The following is a 26,838-nucleotide window of genomic DNA, read 5'->3' as shown; positions in this document are numbered from 1 at the left end:
AGACTCCAGGCTCTGAGATGTCAGCACAGAGCCCTATGTGGAGCTCAAACTCATGGACTGAGACATCATGACCTGAGACAAATTCGGATGCCTAACTGAGCCACCCAGAGGCCCCATTTAGGATTTTTTATTTATCATTATATTTTGCAAATATAACTGCGATATGCCTTTGTTTTGGCTTGCTTTTGTTGATTTTGATGAGAATTCTCTGTGACTCCTCAATCTGGCTATCTCCTTCCCCTGATTGAGGAAGTTTTCAGCTATTATTTCCTCAAATATACTTTCTGCTCCCTTTTCTCTCTCTTCGTCTTCTGGAATTCCTACGATACAAATATTATTACATATGATGTAGTCACTGAGTTCACTAAGTTTCTTCTCATGATCTACAATTTTTTATCTCTTTTGCTTAACTTCATTATTTTCCATTATTTTATCTTCTATATCACTTATACATTCCTCTGTTTCCTCAATTCTTGTGTCCATTACATCCAATCTATTTCGAATCTCAGTTACTACATTTTTCGTTTCTGCCTGATTCTTTGTTACTGTATTGTCTCTGGGGTAAGGGTCTCCCTGAAGTCTTCTTTTCTTAAGCCCAGAGAGTATTCTTATGATTGTTACTTTAAATTCTCCATCAGGCCTATTACTTATATCTGTTTTGCTTAGATCTCTGGCAAGGACCTTATGTTATTTTTTCATTTGGGATGAATTCCTCCGTCTTGACATTTTGTCTTAGTATATGTTTTCTTCTCTGTGTTAAAAAAAAGCCTGTTATGTTTCATGATTCTGAAAGTGATGACTTTATGAAGAAGAGGTCATAGAGTGTCCAGGACGTGGTGCTTCAGGGAGGGTCTCTTTTGTGTGCTCCGTGCACTCTGCTGCTGTGTTTCAGCTGCTCTATCCTCCAGGCAAGTCACCTGCAGAGCCTCTCCTTGCCTGTAGTGAGCAGTATTTGCACCTTGGACAGAATTTTGTGAGTTTTAACTAGGTGTGCTGTGGTCTGCTTGTTAAATAAGACCTGATTCTACTTCCAACAGAACTGAAGCCTTGAAGAACTCTCTGGTCAGCAGTCATAATGTGTGTGGGGTTTCTGCTGGTCTTCTGGGGATTGAGCCCAAATTGCTGGGACTGAGGCACACTTGCTCAGGAAGGGTAATAGTGGCAGAGTACGGGGGGATGTGACTTGGTGTAAGAGATTAGGCATCAATTGACAGTGCTGTGCTGTTTACCCAAGCTGGTTTATGCTGAGGGTCCCAGGAAAGAAATGACACCAGCCACCTCTTTTGTCCCCAGGAAGGGTTCTCTGAGCTTTCTGCTCTCAGAGAAGCTCTCTCTCCCCACCCCCTGTGCATCCCAAGTATTTTTCAGATTGTCATTTTCATGCTATCTCTGGACTGCTTGACTTGCCAGGAGCAGAACAATGCACTTTGGTATCTAGCCTAGTTAAGTCAGCTGACTTTTAAAGCTCCAAAGTTTAGGGATCTTGTGTGGCAGGGACATGTACTCATCTTCTGGAGGAGGTTCTCACTACACTGGGAAGGATGCAGGTTTGACCTAGAAGGGCAGTCGTGCCAGACTGCAGGGGCCTGTGACATGGAGTAAGCAGGGTATGCAGCCAGTTTTGGTGCCAGCTGCCCTCTATGGCAAGGGGTGAGGGAGTGAATTAGTGCTTGCTGGCTCTTTTATTGTGGTAGAAGCATCTCTCAGAAAGCCATCTCTCACAGAAACACTCCAAGAGGAGGGGAAAGTCTCTCCTATGAGCCTTAGGTTTTCCTCAGATCGCACCATCTGCACCCATATTGCTTGCCAGCTTTCTCTCCAGGAGTAGGGCAGTGCCCTCAAGGGTCTATCCCAGCCATGTCTGCTGACCTTTAAATCTCCAGCCTTTAAGCCCCACTGGTTGCAAAAACTCATGAAAATCAGCCCCTTTCATTTTTCCAGCCAATGGCTTTGAGAGAGTGTTATCCCTCTGCAATTCCCTGTATGCTCCTTGTTCTCTCACATTTCTTCATGACCAGGGCTCCCTCCCTTTTTCAGCAACTGTGATCTGTTTCTCTTTTAAACCTTATCTCTGCACTTCCTACCTTCCTCAATACAGCCTTTTCTCTCCCTCTAGTTGTAGAGTTTGTTCTGTCATTCCTCAGGTCAGTTTCTTGGGCATTTAGAATGATTTGATATTATCTAATTTTGTTCCAGAGATCAGTGGAGCCTGGATTCCTCTTACTATGCTGCCATCTTAGCTCCCTTTATTCTTATGCATTTTTTGTCCTATAGATATGTGTGGGGTGTAAGAATGATGGAGTAAGGAGCTTAGCACATTCCTTCGTTAGCAAAATAATTAAAATCTTCATAATTATTTTTCAAACATTAAAAATATTTTAAATTTATTTTTGAGAGACAGAGATACAGAGAGACTGAGAGCAGGGGAGGGGCAGAGAGAGAGGGAGACTTACAATCCGAAGCAGGCTCCAGGCTCTGAGCTGTCAGTACAGAGCCTGATGCAGGGCTTGAATCACAAACCTTGAGATCATGACCTGAACCAAAGTCACGTTTACTCAACTGAGCCACCCAGCTGTTCTTCAAAACATTTAAAGACTCTAGAAATCACCCTACGGTCATAGAGCAAGTGAGAAAACATTCACATAAAAATATATTAAATTTCTTTTTTTTTTTTAATTTTTTTTCAACGTTTTTTTTTTTTTTATTTTTGGGACAGAGAGAGACAGAGCATGAACGGGGGAGGGGCAGAGAGAGAGGGAGACACAGAATCGGAAACAGGCTCCAGGCTCTGAGCCATCAGCCCAGAGCCTGACGCGGGGCTCGAACTCATGGACCACGAGATCGTGACCTGGCTGAAGTCAGACGCTTAACCGACTGCGCCACCCATGCGCCCCAAAATATATTAAATTTCTATAGAAAGACCTAACATCTCTGGTTTTTAAACCATGACTTCTCTTACTCCTCACCTCTATTTCATTCTACGGAAGCACTACCTCATGTACTCTAAACAGGTGCAATTAAAAAGACAAGGTCTCCCTTTGTCCCTATGTTGGGGAAGTGGATAAAGTACACCAAAGATGGCTGATTGGATTAAAACAAACTCTGGTGTCTAGCTTAGAGACGCCACCTCAGGTTATAAATTACCTCCCCACTTGCATTCCGGGCTCAGACCTTTGGAGAAACAGTCTCCTCTGAGCCCACCGGTGCAAAATAAATCTCCAATCCAGAAAGATCTCTGAGTGCCGCTTGGTTTCTCCGCCAGCATTCCTGCCTGGTTCTGTAACACCTAGACCTCAGCCAGGAGCTACAAATTTACCCTCGGAGGGGCAGACTGCCATCAGCATTTTTTCTTCTTCCCAGTCCTGAGTTTGATATCTTTTACAGTCAGGCATGGCCAAAAGGACTTAACTTCCTTCCCCCATCCATCCTCCACTGGTTGATTGAACCTTACTAGAGGCAAAGCAGGTTGACCATCCTGGGATTTCAATCACTTACTCCCCAGCTCATTTGTAGTGTAGAAGTTCACTGCAGAAAGGTAAATTTCTATTAGAAGACCAAAGGTTGCTATTCTCTCCTATGGTCCACACATAGGGAAATATCACTCTGGGAAAAGCAGGCCCTGCCTGCAGCTCCATGGCGCTGATGCAAGATTTACACCCAAGACCAAAAGGATAGACCATAATGATAAAAGGCTCTTCAGCTAACCCTGAGAGATTAACTTTGTTTTTAAAAGAGATTGTATAACTCCATGCCTAAGGGCGTTTTGGAAACAATTGAAACAATTGACATTTTAATGGGAAGCACTGGGGGGGGGGGGGGGGGTGGAGCTCCAGAATAAAAATACGGTGGCAAAACAGAAGTGTTATAGAACTAGGGAAGGAGACAGTCACAAGAATCCTTTCTGAGATCATTGTCAATCATGGAGAATGAGACATTTGTGTAACAGGTGCTAGACTACATTCATTTAGGAGTAATCAAAGCAGGACATGAAGCAAGCTTGGAAGCATTCTTCAAGCCACACACAGACCCATCAATATAAGACTAAAACTTCACTGGTACAAAAAAGATTAAACACAACCTGTAACCAAACAGTGAGTTAACAATAAGCTACCAAGACCCAGGGTTCACTACTAGGAATTTAGCCTAAAAAATAAATTCACATTTATCTTTGACAGTCTGGAAGATTTATACATTCTTAAGGCTAAACTCTCTCAGAATTAAAGAAGAAACTTTCAAGCTATTCATGGCTAAACGTAGGACTAAAATTGTACACTCCCTAAACTCTGATAGTATCTTCCAAGTAACATACACACATTCAATGGTAAAACGGTAAAAATCTAAATTGAAAAAGAAGGTTAATCATAGATTTTGACCAAAAATGTTTAGGACAACCCAGAAATTATCCTTAGGTACTAAGCAGAATAGAGAGGAGGATTCTGTGCAGTGATATTAGAGACTGTACACTCGGGAAAATATACTTTGCAGAATTAGTTGAGCTAGTAACAAAAAATAAGATGAAATGAAACAAATAAAGAAAAACGATAGCAATCATAGTATTCAGATTTGCTACAATGTATTATCTCATATCTCAAGTTTTCAACAATTATGAAAAATTTAAAAAGTCAAAAAAAGTGTGATATATACACAGGAACAAAAGAAGGCAATGTAAATAGCAGTAAATCCAGATGTTAGACAAAGTAGACAGTCTTCAAAGAAACTATTATAAATATTTCCAAAATCTAAAGGAAACTATAAGTAAAGAAGTAAAGAAATTTATTATGACAACATATCATCACAAAAATAACATCAATGAAGAGACAGAAATTCTTTTTAAAAAGAAGCAAAATGGAAATTCCTTACTTAAAAGTACAAAATAAAAAGACATTCCCTACAGGGGCTCAACAGTAGATTTCAGCCACAGAAGAATCATCCAACTAAGAATAGATATAAAAAAGTGACATAGGAAAACTTGAAAGCTACATGCAAAAGAATAAAACTGGACTACTTTCTTACACTATATACAAAAATAAATTCAAAATGTATTAAAGACTTAAATGTGAACTGAAAACATAATAATATGAGAGGAGAGAACAGGCAGCAATTTCTCTGACATTGGTCATAGCAGCATTATTCTAGATATGTCTCCAGAGGCAAGGGGAATAAAAGGAAAAATAAACTCTTGGGACTTCATCAAAATATAAAGCTCCTTCACGGTGAAGGAAACAATTAGCAAAACTAAAAGATCTCCTACTGAATGGGAGAAAATATTTGCAAATGACATAGCCAATAAAAGGTTAGTATCTAAAATATATAAAGAACTGATACAACTCAACAATCAAAAAATAAGTAATCCAATTAAAAATGGGAAGAAGAAATGAACAGACATTTTTCCAAAGAAGGCATCCAGATGGTCAATAGACACTTGAAAAGATGCTCAATTTCAACGTCATGCATCATCAGAGAAATGCAAATTAAAACAACAGTGAGATATCACTTCACGCCTGTCAGAATGGTGAAAATCAAAAACACAAGAAACTACAAATGTTGGTGAGGATGTGGAGAAAAAGGGACCCTTGTGTACTGTTGGTGAGAATGCAAACTGGTGCAGCCACTGTTGAAAACGGTATGGTGGTTACTCAAAAAGTTAAAAAGAGAACTATCCTGTGATCCAGTAATCACACTACAGAGTATCAACCCACAAAATGCAAAAACACTAATTCAAAAGGATACATGCTCCCCTACATTTACAGCAGCAGTGTTTACAATATGCATACTTACATATTCCAAGATAGGGAAGCAGCCAAAAAGTCCATTGATAGATGAATGGAATATTATTCAGTCATAAAAAGAATAAAATCTAGCCATTTGCAATGACAGGGATGGAGCTTGAGGGTATAATGCTAAGCAAGATAAGTCAGTCAGAGAAAGACACATACCATATGATTTCACTCATATGTGGAATTTAAGGAAAAAAATAAGAAAGAAAAGACAGAAAAACCAAGAAACAGACTCTTAACTATAGAGAACAAATTGATGGTTACCAAAAGGTAAGTGAGTGGAGACACGGGTGAAATATATGATAGGAATTAAAGAGTACATTTATTATGATGAACACTGAGCAATGTATAAAATTGTTGAATCACTATATTGTATACCTGAAACTAATATAACACTGTATGTTAATTATACTGGAGTTTAAAATAAAACAAAATTAAATTAAATTAAATTAAATGTGATAAAAATGTATAGATTCCTCAGAGAAATATGGGACATTATTAACTACACCAAAATATGCACAATGAGAACACCAGAAGATGAGAGGTGAGAAAAAATATTCTAAAACACAATACCTGAAAACACCTCAAATTTAATTAAAAACCAATAATCTACACCTACTAAAAGAGATTCACATCCAAGCACATCATAATCTAACTGTTGAAATCTCAGAACAAAAAAAATGAATAATATTAGAAAAAGATCAATCATATACAAAGTAATCCCAATAAGTTAAATAGCTGACTTCCATCAGAAACAATGTAAGCTAGAAGATAGTAGGAATTATATATTCTAAGTATTGGAAAAAGAAAAAAGCTGTCAACCAGGAATCTAATATTCTGAAAAATTTTTGTTTGTAAATAAAAATGAAATAAATTTCCAGATTTAAAAAAAGCTGTGAAAATGCATTGCTAGAAGACAATTTCTTATAAATTTCTTATAAACTTACAAGAAATTGTAAAGGAAATTCTTCAGGCTGAGTTCAAATAACTCTGAACAGTACTTTGATTCTAAATGGAAAAACAAAGAACTCCAGGGGTGCTTGGGTGGCTCAGTTGGTTAAGCATTCCACTTAGTTCAGGTCATGATCTCACTGCTTGTGAGTTCAAGCCCTGCATCAGACTCTGCTGACAGCTGAGCCTGAAGCCTGCTTCAGATTGTGTCTCCCTCACTCTCTGCCCCTCCCCCACTCACACTGTCTTTCTCTCAAAAATAAATAAACGTTAAAAAAATGTAAAAAAAAGAACCCCAGTGACAGAAATTATTTAGATAGTTACAAGACTCTACAATTGAATATTTCTTCTTTTTTTTCCTCTTAACTGGTTTAAATAGTAATTTCTTGAAGGAATACTTTTAGAATTGTATTGTTGGGTATATAACATGCAGCGATGTAATATATCTGACAATTAGAGCAAAGAAGACAAAGGGTGGAACAAATCTACATAAGAGTGAGAAAATGACAGCACGTGGTAACTCAAATCCAAGAGGAAGATATGAAAAGATCCATAAAGAACAATATAGTTTAACATAACATACTCTCTAAATTTATATTTTCTCATTTCTCACATTCTTCAGATAACATAAGACTATATAAGGTAACAGTTATAACAAAATATTGAAATGGAAATATGAATATATAATACACATAACACAAAATGGTTAGACAAAAGGATTCTAAGTAGGAATAATATTTCTATAAATCACTGGAACTAAGAAAGCATAAACTTAAATGTTGATAATTCAACATTTATATTGTAAACCCTTGAGGAAGTACTATAAAAATAGCAAAAGAATAATTTAAAAATATTTGAGTAATGCTTGAGGAGCTTGGGAAATGGTGCAGTAGAAGGACCCTGAGCTCATGCCATTCCAAATTTTCCTTTTTTAAATGTTTATTTCATTTATTTTGAGATAAAGTGAGAGAACACATGAGCGGTGGTAGGGCAGAGAGAGAGGGAAAGAGAATCCCAAGCAGGCTCTACACTGTCAGCACAGAGCCCAACATGGGGCTCAATCTCATGAACCATGAGATCATAGCCTGAGACAAAATCAGGAGCTGTATGCTTAACTGATTGGGCCACCCAGGTGCCCCCATCCCACATTTTCAACTAGCTATCATCCACATCCAATTCAATAAACTAGAGAGCAATTTGAAGATGGCAGAACAAATTCCATAACTAAATACAGAGAAGCTGCGTCTGAAAACGTAAAAAGGTCAGAAAGGTGGGGGAAGGTTACCTGCAGCAGGCAGAGAGCTGTGCACACACAGTGGGCAGAGAAATGGGCCCTCACACCAGGGAATTCACACAGGGAAGTCTAATTACCATAGCATTTGTTTTTAAAAACCAGAAGGGCTGAATTCCACGAGTTTGTAAAACCACTGGATCTTTGGAGGTCAGCTGACTCAGCATTGGGCAAGCCAAGAGGGCAAGTGATAGCCATGTTGCCACCCTTAAAGAGACAGTAGCCTGCACAGAGAGGCAACATAAAAATGTTAGTTTACACAGTACCAGGATCAAACAGGAGACAAATCTGTTCATATTGATTTTGGAGCTTGTTGGGGGACTTCTCTGGAAACAAGGGGTCTGGCAGGTACCATCTTCCTCCCTTGCCCCTGCCCTCCCGTGTAAGCAGAGACACCTGCTGGAGCTGGCCCTGCATAGATACTTGTTAAGTAACCCACCAGCAGTGCACCACACCCACAAGTTCTGATTATTCACCCATTTCAAACCTGTTGGCCTCCATCCTGGGCTCAGGGAAAATTTTGTTAAAGCCAAGCAGGCAGCTCAGCTGCCAGGTGCATAGCTGCCACCAAATGCACCACATATCCAGCACACCACACTTAGCTGTGAGTCCCCAGCCACAGATCCCCAGCTACCACAGTATTTCAGCAGATCCAGCATTGGATTATGTAGAGTCATTTCTAGAGAATGTATTATAAGTCCTGGAGGGCGAATGGGGCATTAGGTGAAACGTCAGCAATGTTCTGGTCTCAAGGCTTTTGAACATGATAGCATTATAAGGCTTTCGAACATGATAGCATTATGAGATCAGAGACCCATGATCCCCCAAAGGACAGTTAAGAAATAAAACCTGTTGTAACTCCCTGACATTCCTTGAAACCACAAGCACTCCCTTATTGCCTTCACATAGCCACCAGATGTATGTCTGGCTAATATCTAAAGATCCTTAGTGCTCTCTTTCCTTGCTTTGATATTTTTTGATACTTCTATCTAATGAAATATGAAATAAAGACTATGTGCAGACTACTGCTGCTGTTGTTCTCACTGGCAGAGGCAGCCCTGCACATCTGTTCAGCCTAAGTGTCTGAGAACTTTTTCTTCAGTGTGCAGCAACAGGATTAGTGGCCCAGAATACATTTTGCTAACACCACTTCCCTGTTTCCATGTTCCCTGGTGGGTAATCTTGCCCAGGAGCTGGTCTTCCTGGGTCCCTCTAACATCACAGAAGGCAAGCAGAGCCCACATCAGGCAGAGAGTCAGTGCAGATGACTGCGCAGAAAGAAAAAGTGACTCAGACATAAGAGCAGGGTATAATCAAAAACAGGATACTCTTGAAGTGCCAGGTTCTGGAAAAGAGGGGACACTATAAGGCAGTGTTCTGCAGAACTTCTTTTTCATTAAGTCACTACTTTAAAGAGCAGAAGACACAGAAAACATGACTTTATTAATACACATAGACACAGAAAGGCAGACAAAATGAGGAAACAGATAAATATATCCCAAATGAAAGAACAGGAAAAGGCCACAGCCAGAGATATAAACAAAACAGATATAAGTAACATTCATGATAAAGAATTTAAAGCAATAATAATTAGGATAGTCACCGGAATTGAGAGAATAATGGAGGATATGAGTGAGACCCTTAACACAACGATAAGGAATAGCATAGTAGAGATAAAGGGTACAATAAATGAAATGAGAAACATGCTTTATGGAATGAATAGTTGTATGGAAAAAAACAGAAGAAAAAAATTGTGACTTAGCAGAGACAGAAAAACACATGATTTCTCTCATATGTGGAATTTAAGAAACAAAACAGGTGCACATGGGGAAGGGGAAAAAAGAAAGAAGGAAGCAAACCATGATACTCTTAAATATAGAAAACAAACTGAGGGTTGATGGAAGAAAGCAGGTGGCAGATGGGCTAAATGGGTGATGGGTATTAAGGAAGGCACTTGTGATGAGCACTGGGTGTTATATATAAGTGATGAATCACTAAATTATACACCTGAAAACCAATTTTATGATATATGTTAACTAACTAGAATTTTTTTTAATTATTTAAATTTCAGCCAACATAGAGTGAAATTTTAATTTTAGGAATAGAATTCAGAAGAGTTAAGATGGTAGAGAAGTAGGGGGACCCTGGGATTTCCTCATCCCTCAAACACAGCTCTATATTGAAATTAGATCACTTGGATCACCCAGGAAATCAACTTGTGGACAGACAGAAAGATCTCCATGGTTGAAGACAGTGTGGCAGGTGCGAGGTACATGAGAGTGAATTGAGGGAGAGGAAAACACCGGTGCCACGTAAGGGAGGGAACACTTTCTGTGGAGAGTCAAAGGAAGAGAAAGAAGAGAGGAGTTGAGAGAGTGCAGTATCAGGTTTGCACAAGAGGAAAACCTCTCTGGATCATGGACTGTAGAGTGAGAAGTACTGAATGTTGCAGGGTGTGTTTTGTTTTGTTCCAAACAGTGTTTGGAGTTTACACTCTGAGGTTTGGAAGTGTGTAACTTTCTCTGGAGTGGAGCTGTGGCACACACTCCTGGGGAGAAGGAGGGAGCTGGCCCCAGAGTGCATGCATAGGGTGGTGTAGGGATCTCCAGGGCACACTGAGAGAGAACATTCCCCTTCCTGGCATAGTTTTGCAAGATGGTATATTGCCTCTCCAATGACAAAAGACCCTGTATGGACCAGCAAAAGACCTTTCACCAGTAGGAGACAGAGGCACACCCAGAGGGCATATAATCTTTTTCCTGCTTTTAGCTACACCATAGATTATGTGCACCACACAGGCATAGGACTGTTTTACTGGGACAAAAGATATCAGACACAGCGTGGAGAGTCTCTACTCCAGAGGAAGGGGAGGGTCCAGTTGTTCCCGGTACTTTAAGACTTCGAATTTTGAATTCCAGCCATGTGCCAAGAAAAACACACAGGAGAGCTGTGGTGCCAGGAGAGCTGACTGTCTTTGCTATTGTGTGATGGCTGCCTGAACAGTAGGAAGTGTGAAAAACCCTCTCTGGGGATGAGAGATTGAGGTGGTGCCATTTTCCCTTCCAACGCCAACAAGTTAGGGCTTCAGAAAACAGCACAGTGACCCTTCAGTGGAGGCAGGACATGCTTAGACCAAAACCTGCCCCCTGTGCCTGGAAATTGCTTATTTACTGGGGCAAGACTGACTCTGATCCAACGCAGCAAGGCCTCTTCTCCAGAAGACCAGCACAAGGCACCAACCACTAATGTCCATCAAGTGTACTGAAAATCGAGTGCTTCAAAATGACAACTGCAGTGCTGGTGGGAATAGGACCAGGCTTTTTTTTTTTTTTTTCCTTTTTTCCCCTTATTCTTCTTTTGCTGTTTTGGAATCAGACTAATAGTTTTTTTTTTTTTTAATTTCTTTTTCTCTTTTTTTGGACCAGACTTTTCTTTTCTTTTTTATTTTTCTTTCTTTTTTTTTTTATAATTTTCTTGTTCTTTATTTTTATTTGAAATAAGCCTTATAGTTTTTTGATTCTCTGTTTGATTGGTTGGTTGGTTCCCTTTCCTTTTCTCTTTTTTGGGTATCAGGCTTTTTCCTCCTTTTTTTACAGGCTTATTTTAACGAACAAATAAAAGCACACACTTAGTTAACAGTCCAAACACTCCCAAATACAAGCAAGGAGGAGCTCTCCAGAGGACTGACCAGTAGAAAAGAGTAGCAAAAATGCAACAGCAGAGTGCACAGAGCATACACAAGAAACACTTCCTGAAGTGTCAGAAACTTGGACAGTGTATGACCCCTTTTAAATATAGCAGTACTATCAGGTGCGGGAAACATAACAAGTTTTTAAAACACACAAAAGAGCAGGAGGAGTTCAAATGGTGGGGAAGTGAAAGGGGCTTCAGCTTTCTTCATTCCTCAAACCCAGTTGTATTGAGGTCAAATCACTTGGAACACCCAGGAAATTGGTCTGCAGACAGGAAGAAGGATCTCCACAGTTGGAAGGAGACACGTTGGTGAGTGTGTTATGTAGAAGTAAATTGGGAGGGGGACAGTGGTACCTCAGAGGGGAGGGAAAACTTTATGTGGAGAGACATTAGGGAGAGAAAGAAAGAGGGGCTGAGAAAGCATGGCAACAAGTTAGCATAAGAAGAAAACTTCTCTGAAAGAAAACTTCTTTCAGGAGAGGGAATTACTGAGTGTCCCAGTTCCTTTTTGCAAACAGCATTAGGAGCTGAAATTCTGAGGTTGTTAAAATGAGAGACTTTCTCCAGAGAAGAGCCATAGGGTACACCCCTGGGAAAGAGGGAGTGGGCCCTGGAGTGCTTACAGTGTTGTAGAGATCTCTGGGGCACACTGGGAGAGAACATTAGCCTTCTTGGAGTACTTTTAGAATAAGGTTTATTGCCTATCCAAGGAAAAAAGAGCCTGCAGGTGTCAGCCAAAGCCCATTCATCAGCAGGGTGGAGAGGCTCTACTCTGGATGAAGGGAGTAGATCAGCATCATGCCAGGTCTGTGAAGACTTTCGGTTTTGAATACCAACCATGCACCAAGGAAAAAACAAAGAGTGTGTGCAGGGCAAGCTGACTGACTTCGCTATTCTGTAAGGGCAGTCTGAACCATGGGGGTTATGAGACCCTCAGTCTGGGGATGAGAGATTGGGCTGGTGCCATTTTTCCATCAATACCAACACAGTGGGACTTCAGAGAGCAACACAGCAGCAGTTCCCAATAGAAGTGGGACCCACTTACACCAAACATGCCCCTCTTGCCAAGCAGCTGCTTATTTACTGGGAAAAGACTGAATCTGAGCCAATTCAGGGAACTTCTCTTCAAGAAGACCAACACAGCTAGCACCTCTCATGCACCAAGTTCACTGAAAATTGTGCCTCAAAATGACACAGACAGCTCTTTTTTCCTTTTTTTTCCTTATTTTTTTTTCTTTTGAAATCAGGCTCATAGTTTCTTGTTTGATTTTTTTCATTTCCTTTCCTCTTTTTCTTGGATCAGGCTTTTTATTCCTTTCTTTTCCCTCTTTTTTTCTTTCTCCTTTGTTTTTCTTTTTTACCTCCCTTTCATTATCTTTGGAATCAACCTTACAGTTTTTGGATTTTCAGGGTTTTTTGTTGTTGTTCCCTTTCTTGAAATTAGAATCCCCCCCCCTTTTCCAGGTTTGCTTCAACAAGCAAATACAAGCACACCTAATTAAAGGTCCAAACACTCCACTACTGTAAGCAAGGATGAGCTCTGCAGAGGACAAACAAATACAAGCACACCTAGTTAAAGGTCCAAACACTCTACCACTGTAAGCAAATATGAGCTCTGCAGAGGACTTACCAGTCAAAAGAGCAGCCAAAACACAACAGCAGAATGTACACAACATACACCAGAAATATTTCAAGTGCCAGGTCCTGGACACTGTATGACCCCTTTGTAACACAGTAGTACTCTCAGGTGAAGGAACCGTAAGAAGCTTTTAAAACACACAGAAGACAGAAACTTAGCAAAAATGACAAGACAGAGGAATTCTCCCCAAAAGAAAGGTCAAGAAGAAATCATAGCCAGGGACTTGGTCTAAACAGATATAAGCAATATATCTAGACAAGAATTTAGAACAGTCAAAAAACTACTAGCTAGGCTTGGGAAAAAGCATAGAAGACACTACAGAAACCCTTGCAGCAGAGATCAAAGACCTAAGAACTAGTCAGGATGAACTAAAAAATGCTATAACTGAGATGAAAAACAAACTGAATACATTGACAGCAAGAACTGGAGAAACAGAGGAGAGAATAAGTGAAATAGAACAGAGAATTATGGAAAATAATGAAGGTAAAAAAAAGAGGGAAAGAAAATTATTAGATCATGGGGGGAGACATAGAGAACTAAGCAATTCCATGAAACAAAACAATATCCATACTACAGGAGTTCCAGAAGAAAAAGAGAGGGAAAAAGGTGTCAAAGGTTTATTTGAACAAATTATAGCTGAGAACTTCCCTGATCTGGGGAAGGAAACAAGAATCCAAGTCCAAGAGGTACAGAGAACTCTTTTCAAAATCAATAAAAACAGGTCAACACCACAACATATCATAGTGAAACTTCCAAATACAAAGGTAAAGAGAGAACTCTGAATGTAGCTAAAGAAAGAGGTCCATAAACTACAGGGGTAGACACATAAGGTTAGTAACAGACCTATCCACTAAAACTTGGCAGACCAGAAGGGAGTGGCAGGGAATATTCAATGTGCTGAATGGGGAAAATATGTAGCTAAGAATTCTTTTTCCAGCAAGACTGTCATCCAGAATATAGGGAGAGATAGTTCCCCAGATAAACAAAACTAAAGGAATTCATGACTACTAAACCATACCTGAAATAAAATTTACCGGGACTCTGAGTGGAGAAAAAAAAAAAAAAGACCAAAGCAACAAAGACTACAAGGAATCAGAGAGCATCACCAGAAACACCAGCTCTACAGGTAACAAAATGACACTAAATTCATCTTTCAATAATCACTCTGAATGTAAATGGACTAAATGCTCCAATCAGAAGACATTGGGTTTCAGAATGGATTTAAAAAACAAGATCCATCTATATGGTGCCTACAAAAAAAAAGTTATTGTACACCTAAAGACACCTGCAGATTGAAAGCGAGGAGATGGAGCACCATCTATCATGGTACTGGAAGTCAAAAGAAAGCCAGAGTAGCCGTACTTATATCAGACAAACTAGATTTTGAAACAATGTCTGTACAAAAGATGAAGAAAGGGCATCGTATCATAATTAAGAAAACTATCCTACAAGAAAATATAACAATTGTAAACATTTAAGCCCCCAACTTGAACATCTAAATCTATAAATCAATTAATGGCAAACATAAAGAAACTCAATGATAATAATATAATAACAGTAGGGGACTTTAACATCCCACTTACAACAATGGACATATAAATAAATCTATCACAAACATAAAGAGACTCATCGAAAATAATACCATAAGAGTAGGAGACTTTACTACCTCACTTATAGCTATGGACCGATCACCTAAGCAGAAAGTCAACAAGGAAACAATGGCTTTGAATGACACACTGAACGAAAAGGACTGAATAAATATATTCAAGAACATTTCATCCTAAAGCAGCAGAATACACATTTTTCTCAAGTGCACTGGAACATTCTCCAGAGAAGATCACATACTTGGTCACGAATCAGCCCTCAAGAGATACAGAATAATTGAGATCACACCATGGATATTTTCAGATCACAATGCTATGAAACATTAAATCAACCACAAGAAAATATTTAGAAAGCCCTCAAATACATGGAGGTTAAAGTACATCCTACTAAAGAATGAATGGGTTAATAAGGAAATTAAAGAAGAAATTTAGAAAAACATACATAGAAGCAAATGAAATTAAAAGCCATTACTGTAAAAACACTTTGGGATGCAGCAAAGGCAGTCCTAAGAGGAAAGTACTTTGCAATTCAGGCCTATCTCAAGAAGCAAGAAAGTTCTCAAATACACAACCTAATCTTACAACTAAAGGAGCTAGAAAAGGAAAAGCAAATAAAGCCTGAAGTCAGCAGAAGAAGGGAAATAATAAAGATTAGAGCAGAAATAAATGATATAAAAACAAATTAAAACCATTAGAACAGATCAATGCAACTAAAAGCTGTTTTTTGAAAGAATAAACAAAATTAATAACCTCCTAGCCAGACTTATCAAAAAGAAAAGAGGACCCAAAAAGACAAAATAATGAATGAAAGAAGAAAGATCACAACCCATACCACAGAAATACAAACAATTATAAGAGAATAATATGAAAAAATATATGCCAACAAAAGTCAATCTGAAAGAAATGGACAAATTCCTAGACACTCACACACTGCCAAAACTGAAACAGGAATAAATAGAAAATTTGAACAGACCCATAACCACCAAATAAATTGAATAAGTAATAAAAAGTCTCCCAACAAACAAGAGTCCTGGGCCAGATGGTTCCCAGGGGAATTCTAGAAGACGTTTAAAGATGAGTTAATACCTTTTCTTCTCAAACTGTTCCAAAAGATAGAAATGGAAGGAAAGCTTCCAAACTCATCCTATGAAATAAGCATTACCTTGATTCCAAAACCAGACAAAGACTGAACTGAAAAGGAAAATTACAGGTCAATATACCTGATGAAACTCAATGCAAAAGTTCTCAACAAGATACTTTCAAACTGAATCCAAGAGTACATTAAAAGAATTATTCACCATGAATCACTACGCCACCAAGTGGGATTTATTCCCGTTGTAGGGCTGGTTCAATATTGGCAAACCAACGTGATACACCACATTAATAAAAGAAAAGATATGATCCTGTCAATAGATGCAGAACAAGCATGTGACAAATACAGCATCCTTTCTTGATAAAAACCCACAAAAAATAGGAATAGAAGTAACATGCCTCAACATCATAAAGGCAATATATGAAAGGCCTACAGCTAATATCATCAATGGGGAAAAACTGAGAACTTGCCACCTACAGTCAGGAACATGACAGGGAGGTCCACTCTCAGCACTGGTTCAACATAGTACTGGAAGTCCTAGCCTCAACAGACAACAAAAAGAAATAAAAAGCATCCAAATTGGCAAAGAAGTCAAACTTTCACTCTTTATAGTTAACATGATACTTTATGTGGAAAACCCAAAAAACTCCACCAAAAAGAGCCAATATGTGAAATTGGTAAAGTCGTAGAATATAAAATCAATGTACAGAAAACGGTTGTATTACTATATACCAAAAATGAAGCAACAGAAAGACAAATCGAGGAATTGATTCCATTTACAATTTCACCAAAATCCATAAAATACCTAGGAATAAACCTAACTAAAGAGGTAAATATCTGTACACTGAAAAATATAGAAAGCTTATGAAATAAATTGAAAATGATACAAAGAACTGGAAAAACATTTGATTCTCATGGATTGGAAGAATATTGTTAAAATGTCCCAAAGCAATCCACACATTCATGCAATCCCTATAAAAATAACATCAGCATTTTTCACAGAGCTAGAGCAAACAATTCTGAATTTGTACAGAACCAGAAAATACCCCAAATATCCAAAGTAATGTTGAAAAGGAATACAAAACATGGAGAAATCACAATTCTGGACTTCAAGCTGTATTACAAAGCCATAATCATCAAATCAGAATGGTACTAGCACAAAAATAGATACCTAGATCAATGGAAAAAAATACAGAACCCAAAAATAGACCTACATATGTATGGCCAAGCTGTCTTCTCAAAGTAGGAAAGAGTATCCAGTGGAAGAAAGATAGTCTCTTCAACAAATGATGGTGGGAAAACTGGACAGCGACATGCAGAAGAATGAAATTGGACCCCTTTCTTATACTATACACAAAAATAAATTCAAAATGGTTGAAAGACTTAAATGTGACAGGAAACCTTCAAAATCCTAGAGGAGAACACAAACAGCAACCTCTTTGACCTCGGCCACAGCAACTTCTTACTGGACATGTCTCTGGAGGTAAGGGCAACAAAAGCAAAAATGAACTATTGGAACCACATCAAGATAAAATTTTCTGTACAGCAAAGGAAGCAATCAAACAACTAGAAGGCAACCAATGGCGGAATGGGAGAAGATATTTGCAAATGACATATCAGATAAAGAGTTAGTATTTAAAATATATAATGAACTTACCAAAATCAACACCCAAAAAACCCAAATAATCCTGTGAAGAAATATGCAGAAGACATAAATATACCCTTTTCCAAAGAAGACATCGATGGCTAATAGACACATGAAAAGATGTTCAACATCACTCATCATCAGGGAAATACAAATCAAAACCACAATGAGATACAACCTCACACCTGTGAGAATGGCTAAAATTAACAACTCAGGAAACAAGAGATGTTGGCAAGGATGTGGAGAAAGGGGAACACTTTTGCGCTGCTGGGGGGAATGCAAACTGGTGCAGCCACTCTGGAAAACAGTATGGAGGTTTCTCAAAAAAAAAATAAATAAAAATAGGGGCACCTGGATGGCTCACTTGGTTAAGCATCCAACTCTGGATTTTGGCTTAGGTTGGGATCTCATGGTTCATTGGGCTCTGCACTCATGGTGAGGAACCTGTTTGGGATTCTCTCTCTCCCTCTCTCTCTGCCTCTCCTCTGCTCTCTCTCTCTTTCTCTCTCCAAAATAATAAACTTTAAAGACAAAACTAAAAATAGAATTGCCCTACGACCCAGCAATTGCACTACTAGGTATTTATCCAAAGGATACAGAAATGTTAATTCAAAGTGACATATGCACCTCAGTGTTTATAGTGGCATTATCAATAGTAGCCAGATCTGGAAAGAGCTCAAATGTCCATCGATCGATGATTGGATAAAGAAGAAGTGGTATATATAAACAATGGAATATTAGTGATCAAAATGAATAAAACCTTACCATTTGTAACGACATGGATGGTATTAGAATGTATTATGCTAAGCCCAATTAGTCAATCAGAGAAAGGCAAATATCATATGATTTCACTCTTATGTGGAAGCTAAGAAACAAACCAGATGAATATAGGGGAAGGGACAGAAAAATTAGATAAAAACATAGAGGGAGACAAACCATAAGATATTCTTAAATACAGAAAACAAACAGTGTTGTTGAAGGGGTGGTGGGTGGGAGGATGTGCTAAATGGGTATTTAGCATTAAGGAGGGCACTTGTTGAGATGAGCACTGGGTGCTCTATGTAAGTGATCAATCACTAAATTCTGCTCCTGAAACTATTACTACAGTATATGTTAAGTAACTTGAATTTAAATTTAAAAAAATGTGAAAAAAGGAGTAGAATTAAGTGATCCATCTCTTATATACAACACCTCATGTTCATCACAAGTGCCCTCCTTGATACCCATCACGGATCTAGCCCATCCCCCATCCAACTCCCTCCAACAATTCTGTTTGTTTTCTATCTTGTGGTTTGTTTCCCTCTCTCTTCTTCCCCACCCCCTTCCTATAAGTTCATCTGTTTTGTTATTTATTTTTATTTATTTATTTTTTTTAATATTTAAAAAAATTTTTTTCCAACGTTTATTTATTTTTGGGACAGAGAGAGACAGAGCATGAACGGGGGAGGGGCAGAGAGAGAGGGAGACATAGAATCGGAAACAGGCTCCAGGCTCCGAGCCATTAGCCCAGAGCCTGATGCGGGGCTCGAACTCACGGACCGCGAGATCGTGACCTGGCTGAAGTCGGACGCTTAACCGACTGCGCCACCCAGGCGCCCCCTGTTTTGTTTTTTAAATTCCACATATGAGTTAAATAACATGGTATTTGTATTTCCCAGATTGACTTGCTTAGAAAAACTAAAGAAAAAAATGGAAGCAAGAAAAATCTCAAATAAGACCTAATCTTACGCCTAAAGGAGCTAGAAAAAGAACAACGAATGAAGGCTAGAGGCAGCAGAAAAAAAATAAATAATAAAAATTAGATCAGAAACAAATGATATAGAAACTAAAGACAAAAAACAAACAAACAATACAACAGATCAATGAAACAAGGATTTGGTTCCTTGAAAAAATTAATACAGTTGATAAACCTCTAGCTACATTCATCAAAATGAGAAGGAACCCAAATAAATAAAATCATAAATGAAAGAGGAGAAATAGCAACCAACATCATAGAAATACAACCAATTATAAAAGAATATTTTGAAACACTATATGCCAACAAATGGGGCAACCTGGAAGAAATGGACAAATTCCTAGAAACATATAAAATACAAAAACTGAAACAGGAAGAAATAGAACACTTGAACAGACTGATAACCAGCAAAGAAATCAAATCAATTATTAATAAATTCCCAACAAACAAAATTCCAGGACCAGATATATATATATATATATATATATATATATATATATATACATATACATATATATATATATTTTAATATTTATTTATTTATTTTGAGAGAGTGTGAGCAAGCTAGCAGGGGAGTGATAGAGAAAGAGGGTGAGAGAGAATCCCAAGCAGGCTCTGTGCTACAGAGCCCAACGTGGGACTCAATATCATGAATCTTGAGATCATGACCTGAGCTGAAATCAAGAGTTCGATGCTTAACCAACTGAGCCACCCAGGCGTCCCTCAACTGAACATTTACACAAGACTCTAAAGCTATTCTTCTCAAACCATTACAAAAAACAGACAAGGAAGGAAAACATCCAAACTCATCCCAGGAGGACAGCATTACCCTAATACAAAAAACAGATGAAGACTCCACTAAAAAAAGAACTACAGGCTAATATCCCTGATCAATATGGATGAAAAAATTCTCAGTAAAATACTGGCAAAGAAATCCAACAATACATTAAAAAAATTATTCACCATGATCAAGTGTGATTTATTCCTGGGTTGCAAGGGCAGTTCAGTATTTGCAAATCAAGGTGATATACCACATTAGTAAATGAAAGGGTAAGAACCATATGATGATTTCAATAGATGTAGAAAAAACATTTGACAAAGTACAGCATCCATTCATGATAAAAGCTTTCAACAAAGTAGGTTTAGAGGGAACATACCTCAATATAATAAAGGCCGTCTATGAAAAACCCACCATGAATATCATCCTCAATGGGGAAAAACAGACCTTTCCTGTATAGTCAGGAATGGCACAGGAATATCTCTGGTCAGGAACAACACGGGAATAACTCCACTGATTAAACACGGTACAATCAGACAAGAAAAAGAATAAAATGACATGCAAATGGACAAGGAAGTCATAAAACTTTCAGTATTTGCAAATGACATGATACTCTATAAATAAAACTTGAAAGACAATACTAAAAAATTGTTAGAATTGACACAGGAATTCTATACACCAATAATGAAGCATCAGAAAGAGAATCAAGTAATCAATCCCATTTACAATTGCACCAAAAACAATAAGATACCTAGGAATAAACCTAACCAAAGGGGTGAAATAACTATACTCTGAAAACTATAAAACACTGATGAAAGAAATTGAAGATAACACAAAGAAATGGAAAAGCATTCCATGCTAATGTTCTGGAAGAACCAACACTGTTAAAATGTCTATATTATCCAAAGCAAGCTACACATTTAGTGCAATCCCTATCAAAATGCCAGCAAGATTTTTCATATAGCTGGAACAAACCATCCTAAAATTTGTATGGGACCACAAAAGACCCTGAATAACCAAAGCAACCACGAAAAAGAAAAGCAAAGCTGGAGGCATCACAATTCCAGACCTTAGGTTATATTACAAAGCTGTCGTTATTGAAACAGCTTATTGTGTATGGGCACAAAAAAGAAACATAAATCAATGGAACAGAATAGAAAACCCAGAAATGAACCCACAACTCTCTTGTCAATTAATTTTGAACAAGGCAGGACAGAATATCCAATGGGAAAAAGACACTCTCTTCAAGAAATGTTGCTGGGAAAACTGAACAGCAATCTTCAATAGAAGGAAACTAGACCACGTTCTTATACCATACACAAAAATAAATTCAAAATGCACTGAAGGCATAAATATGAGACCTGAAACCATAAAAATCCTAAAAGGGAATACAAGCAGTAACTTCTTTAACATTATCTGTAGCAACTTCTTACTAGATACTTCTGCGGCAAGGGAAACGAGCAAACATAAACTATTGGGATTTCATCAAAATAAAATCTCCTGCACATCAAAGGAAACAATCAACAAAACTAAATGGCAATGCACAGAATGGAGGATGATATCTCATAAAATTTAGTATCCAAAATATATATATAAAATGTATAAAACTCAATACGAAAAATAAGAATTATGCTATAAAATGGTCAAAATATCTGAATAGACATTTTTCCAATGAAGACATCCAGATGGCTAACAGGCATGTGGAAACATGGTCAACTCACCAATAATTAGGGAAATACAAATTAAAACTACAATGAGATATCATCTCACACTTGTCAGAATGGCTAAAATCAACAACACACACAAAAATAAACAATAGTATGTGGAGCAAAAGGAATCTTCTTGCATTGTTGGTGGGATAGCAAACTGGTGCAGTCACTCTGGAAAAAGTTCCTCAAGATGTTACAAACAGAACTCCCAGCAATTACACTACTAGGTATTTACCCAAAGAATACTAAAATACTAATTCAAAGGGATACATGCCCCTGATGTTTATAGCAGCATTATCTACAATAGGCAAATTATGGAAACAGGGAAACAGCCCAAGTGTCCACTGACTGATGAATGGATAAAGAAGATGTGGTATATATAAACAATGGATATTACTCATATATATATATATATATATATATATAATATTAGCCATAATAAGAATAAAATCTTTCCATTTGCAATGACATGGATGCAGCTAGAAAGTATTATGCTAAGTGAAATAAGTAAGAGAAAGACAAATGCCATGTGTGTAATTTCATTTATATGTGTAATTTAAGAAATAAAACAAATGAGCAAAGGGAATAAAAAAGAGAGAGTGAGGCAAACTAAGTAACACACTCTTAACTGCAGCAAACAGACTGATGTTTACCAGAGGGGAGGTGACGGGGGGTATGGGCTAAATAAGTGATGGGAATTAAGGAGTATACTTGTGATGAGCACTGGGTGTTGTATGGAAGTGTTGAATCACTAAATTGTAAACATGAAACTAATATTACACTGTATGTTAACCTATGGAATTTAAATAAAAAGAAATTTTAAAAAGGTTCATACAGCGCTATCAAGTGGGAATCATACCTGGGATGCAAGAATGGTTCAACATATGCAGACAAAAATTGTGATATACCACATTAACAGAGTAAAAAATAAAAATCATACAATTATTTCAATAGATACAGAAAAAGAATTTGACAAAATCCAGCATCCTTTAGTGATAAACCCTCAAAAATTAGGCATAGAAGAAATACACCTCAACATTTTAGAAACTATATATGACAATCCTACAGCTGACATCATTCTCAATGGTGAAAAGTCAAAAGCTTTTCCTCTAAGATTAGAAATGAGACAAGGATGCCCATTTTTAACATTCTTATGGAACATGGTACTGGATATCTTAGCCAGAGCATTTAGGCAAGAAAATTAAAAAATGTCACCCAAATGGAAAGGGAGGTAGTAAAATTTTCTTTTGCAGATAACATGATCTACACGTAGAAAACCCAAAAGACTCATAAAAAGTTGTTAGGACTAATATATAAATTAAGTAATATGGCAGGCGACAAAATTAATATGCAAAAATTAATTTGTTTCTATGCATTCACAAAAAACTATTTGCAAAGCAAATTAAGAATACAATCCCATTTACAACAGTCAAAAAAAGCAAAACATGAAACTTAATTAACTAAGGGTGTAAAGGATTTATGTGATAATTATGAAACACCAATGAAAGAAATTAAAGCAGACAAAATAAGCATCCTTTGTTCATGGATTAAAAGAATTAATATTGTTAAAATGTACATATTATCCCCAAATGATCCACAGATTTAATGCCATCTCTATCCAAATCCCAATGGCATTTTTTTACAGAAATTGAGAAAATTCTAAAATTTATATGGAACCATAAAAGAACCTGAATAGCCAAAGCAATTTGAGCAAGAAAATAAAAGCTGGAGCTATTATACTTCTTAATTTCAAGCCAAATTAGAAAGCTACAGCAATCAAAATAGTATGGTAGTACAATAAAAACAGACATATAGACCAATGGAACTGAACAGAGAACCCCAAAATAAATCCACACATTGATAAACAACTGATCTTCAAGAAGGGTGCCAAGACCACACAATGGGGAAAGTATGGTCTCCTTAATAAATGGTGTTGGTAAAACTGGATATCCACATGCAAAAGAATGAAACTGAACCTTTATCTAACACTATAAAAAAATATCAACTCAAAGTGCTTTAAAAACTTAAACATAAGACTTGAAACCATAAAATTCCTAGAAGAAAACCTAGGGAAAAATGTTATTGACATTGACTTTGGCTATAATTTCTTGGATATGACCCCAAAAACACAGGCCACAAAAATAAAAATAGAAAAAGTGAAATAGTATCAAATTTGAAAACTGCACAGCAAAGGAAACAATTAACATATGAAAAAGTACTCTATAAAATGGAAGAAATATTTTCAAACCAAATATCTGATAACAGGTTAACATATAAAATATATAAGGAACACCTATAATGCAACAGAAAATAAATAGTGAGATTTAAAAATGGGGAAATGACAGGGCGCCTGGATGGCTCGGTAGGTTGAGCATCTGACTTCGGCTCAGGTCATGATGTCACAGTTCATGGGTTTGAGCCCTGCATCAGGCTCTGTGCTCACAGCTTGGAGCCTGGAGCCTGTTTCAGATTCTGTGTGTGTGTCTCTCTGCCCCTTTGCCACTCATGCTCTGTCTCTCTCTATCTCTTAAAAATAGATAAATGTTAAAAAAATATTTAAAAAAATAAAAATGGGGAAATGACTTAGACATTTCTCCAAAGAAGATATATAAATTGCCAATAGGTGTATGAAAAAGATGCTTAATATTACAAACAACTAAGGAAATGAAAATAAAAACCATAATGAGATATCATCTAATACCTGTTAGGATGGCTATCAAATATTTATTATATACTAGTGTGTGTGTGTGTGTGTGTGTGTGTGTGTGTGTGTATATATATATATATATATATATAGTGTGTGTGTGTATATATATATATATATATATATATAGTGTGAGTGTGTGTGTGTATATATATATATATATATATATACTAGTGTGTGTGTGTGTGTATATATATATATATATATATGTATATACATAGTATTGGTGAAGATGTAAAGAAAATCCTTAAATAATCTTAGTGGAAATGTAATTCAGTGCAGTTACTATGGATGAAAGTACAGCAGTTAACAAAAAAAAAATGAAAATGAAAAATAGAACTACCGTATGATCCAGAAATCTTAGTTCTAGGTATATATCTCAAAGATATCTATAGGTATATATCCCAAAGATATCTATATCTATCTATATCTATCTCTATCTCTATGTCTATCTCTATCTCTATATCATCTATCTATATTTAATCTATATCATCTATATATCTATATTTATCTATACCTATGTATTATCTATCTATCATATATGTAAGAGATATCTGAACTCCCATATTTATTTCAGCATCATTTACAATAACTATGACATGGAAACAACTATAATGTTCACTGATGGGTGAATAAAGAAATGTAGTAAACAGTGGAATAATATTCAGCCTTAAAAAAGAAAGAAATCATGCCGTTAGTGACAACATGGATGAATCTGGAGGACTTTAAGTTAACTGAAAAGAAGCTAGACACAGAAAGACAGATATTTTGTGATACCACTTATATAAATATAAAAGAGTCAAAATTAAAGCAGCAAGTAGAATGGTGGTTGTCTGGGCTGGGGGAAGGGGGAAAAGGGAAGGTATTAGTCAAATAGTACAATTTTTTTTGTCATACAAAATGAATAAGTAATAGAAATCTGTGCAGCATAGTGCCCATAGTTAGCAATACCATATTGCATAATTAACATTTGACTAAGAGAATGTATCTTATTGTATTAAGTGTTTTTATTTAAAAATAATCAGTGGGTGCTAGGAAGATTTTGAAGGTGGTGGATATTTTTGTGGCACAGAATGTGGTGATTGTATTTATTTCCAAACTCGTCATTCTGTATATATTAAGTATGCACAGTTTTTGTATGCCAACCATTCCTCAATAAAGTGTTTTAAAACTTTAAAAATAATAATTATACACCACAAATAGGATTTATTGCAGGTATGTAAGGTTTGTTTAACATTTGAGAATTAATGTTATCTATCATATAAATAGGCTAAAGAAGAAAAATCACATGATCATATCAGTAGATGCAGAAAAAGCTTTTGAAAAATAGAACGCCTATTCATGTTAAAAAAAAAACCTCCTAAAAAACTAGGAATATAGGGGGAATGCCTTAATTAATAATATATACAAAAAGTATAGCTAAAATCAGACTACATAGTGAGAAACTAGACTCTTCCCTTCTAATATCAGAAAAAAGGCAAGGATCTCTTCACTAACCACTGCTTTTCAATATCTAACTGAAACTCCTAGTTAATGGAATAAGAGAATAAAATGAAACAAAATATATACAGAATGGGAAGAAAGAAATAAAAGTGTCTTTTTTTTGCAGATGAAATGACTGTCTTTGTAGGAAATTCAAAAGAATCAATAACAAACCTGGAACTAATAAGTGATTATTACAAGGTTGAAAGATAGAAGGTTCATATATAAAAGTCAATCACTTTCTTATATATCAGCAAGAAACAGGTGGAATTTAAAATTAAAAACATTATACCATTTATGTTGGCACCAAAAAAAATGAAATACTTAGGTATAAACCTAACAAAATGTGTATAAGATACAAATGAGGAAAACTATAAAACTCTGATAAAAGAATTAAAGAAAGAGCTTAAAAAATGGGGAGTCCATGCTCATGGATAGAAAGACAATATTCTCAAACTGTCAACTTGATCTACAGATTCAATGCAATTCCAATAAAAGTCCCAGAAAATTATTCTGTGGATATAGACAAAATAATCTTAATATTTATATGTAGAGGCAAGAGATCCAGAATCAACACCACAGGATTGAAAAAAACAAAAAACAAAGTCAGGATATTGTCACTACCCATCTTCAAGACTACCACAGTAATCAAGACAATGTGGTATTGGCAAAAGAATGGGCAAATAGATCAATGGAAAAACAGCGCAGAAATTGATTCACACAAATATAGTCAACTT

The sequence above is a fragment of the Prionailurus viverrinus genome, chromosome X, assembly GCF_022837055.1.
Source record: "Prionailurus viverrinus isolate Anna chromosome X, UM_Priviv_1.0, whole genome shotgun sequence".
Classification (NCBI taxonomy): domain Eukaryota; kingdom Metazoa; phylum Chordata; class Mammalia; order Carnivora; family Felidae; genus Prionailurus; species Prionailurus viverrinus.
Note: the sequence above shows the minus strand (reverse complement) of the source record.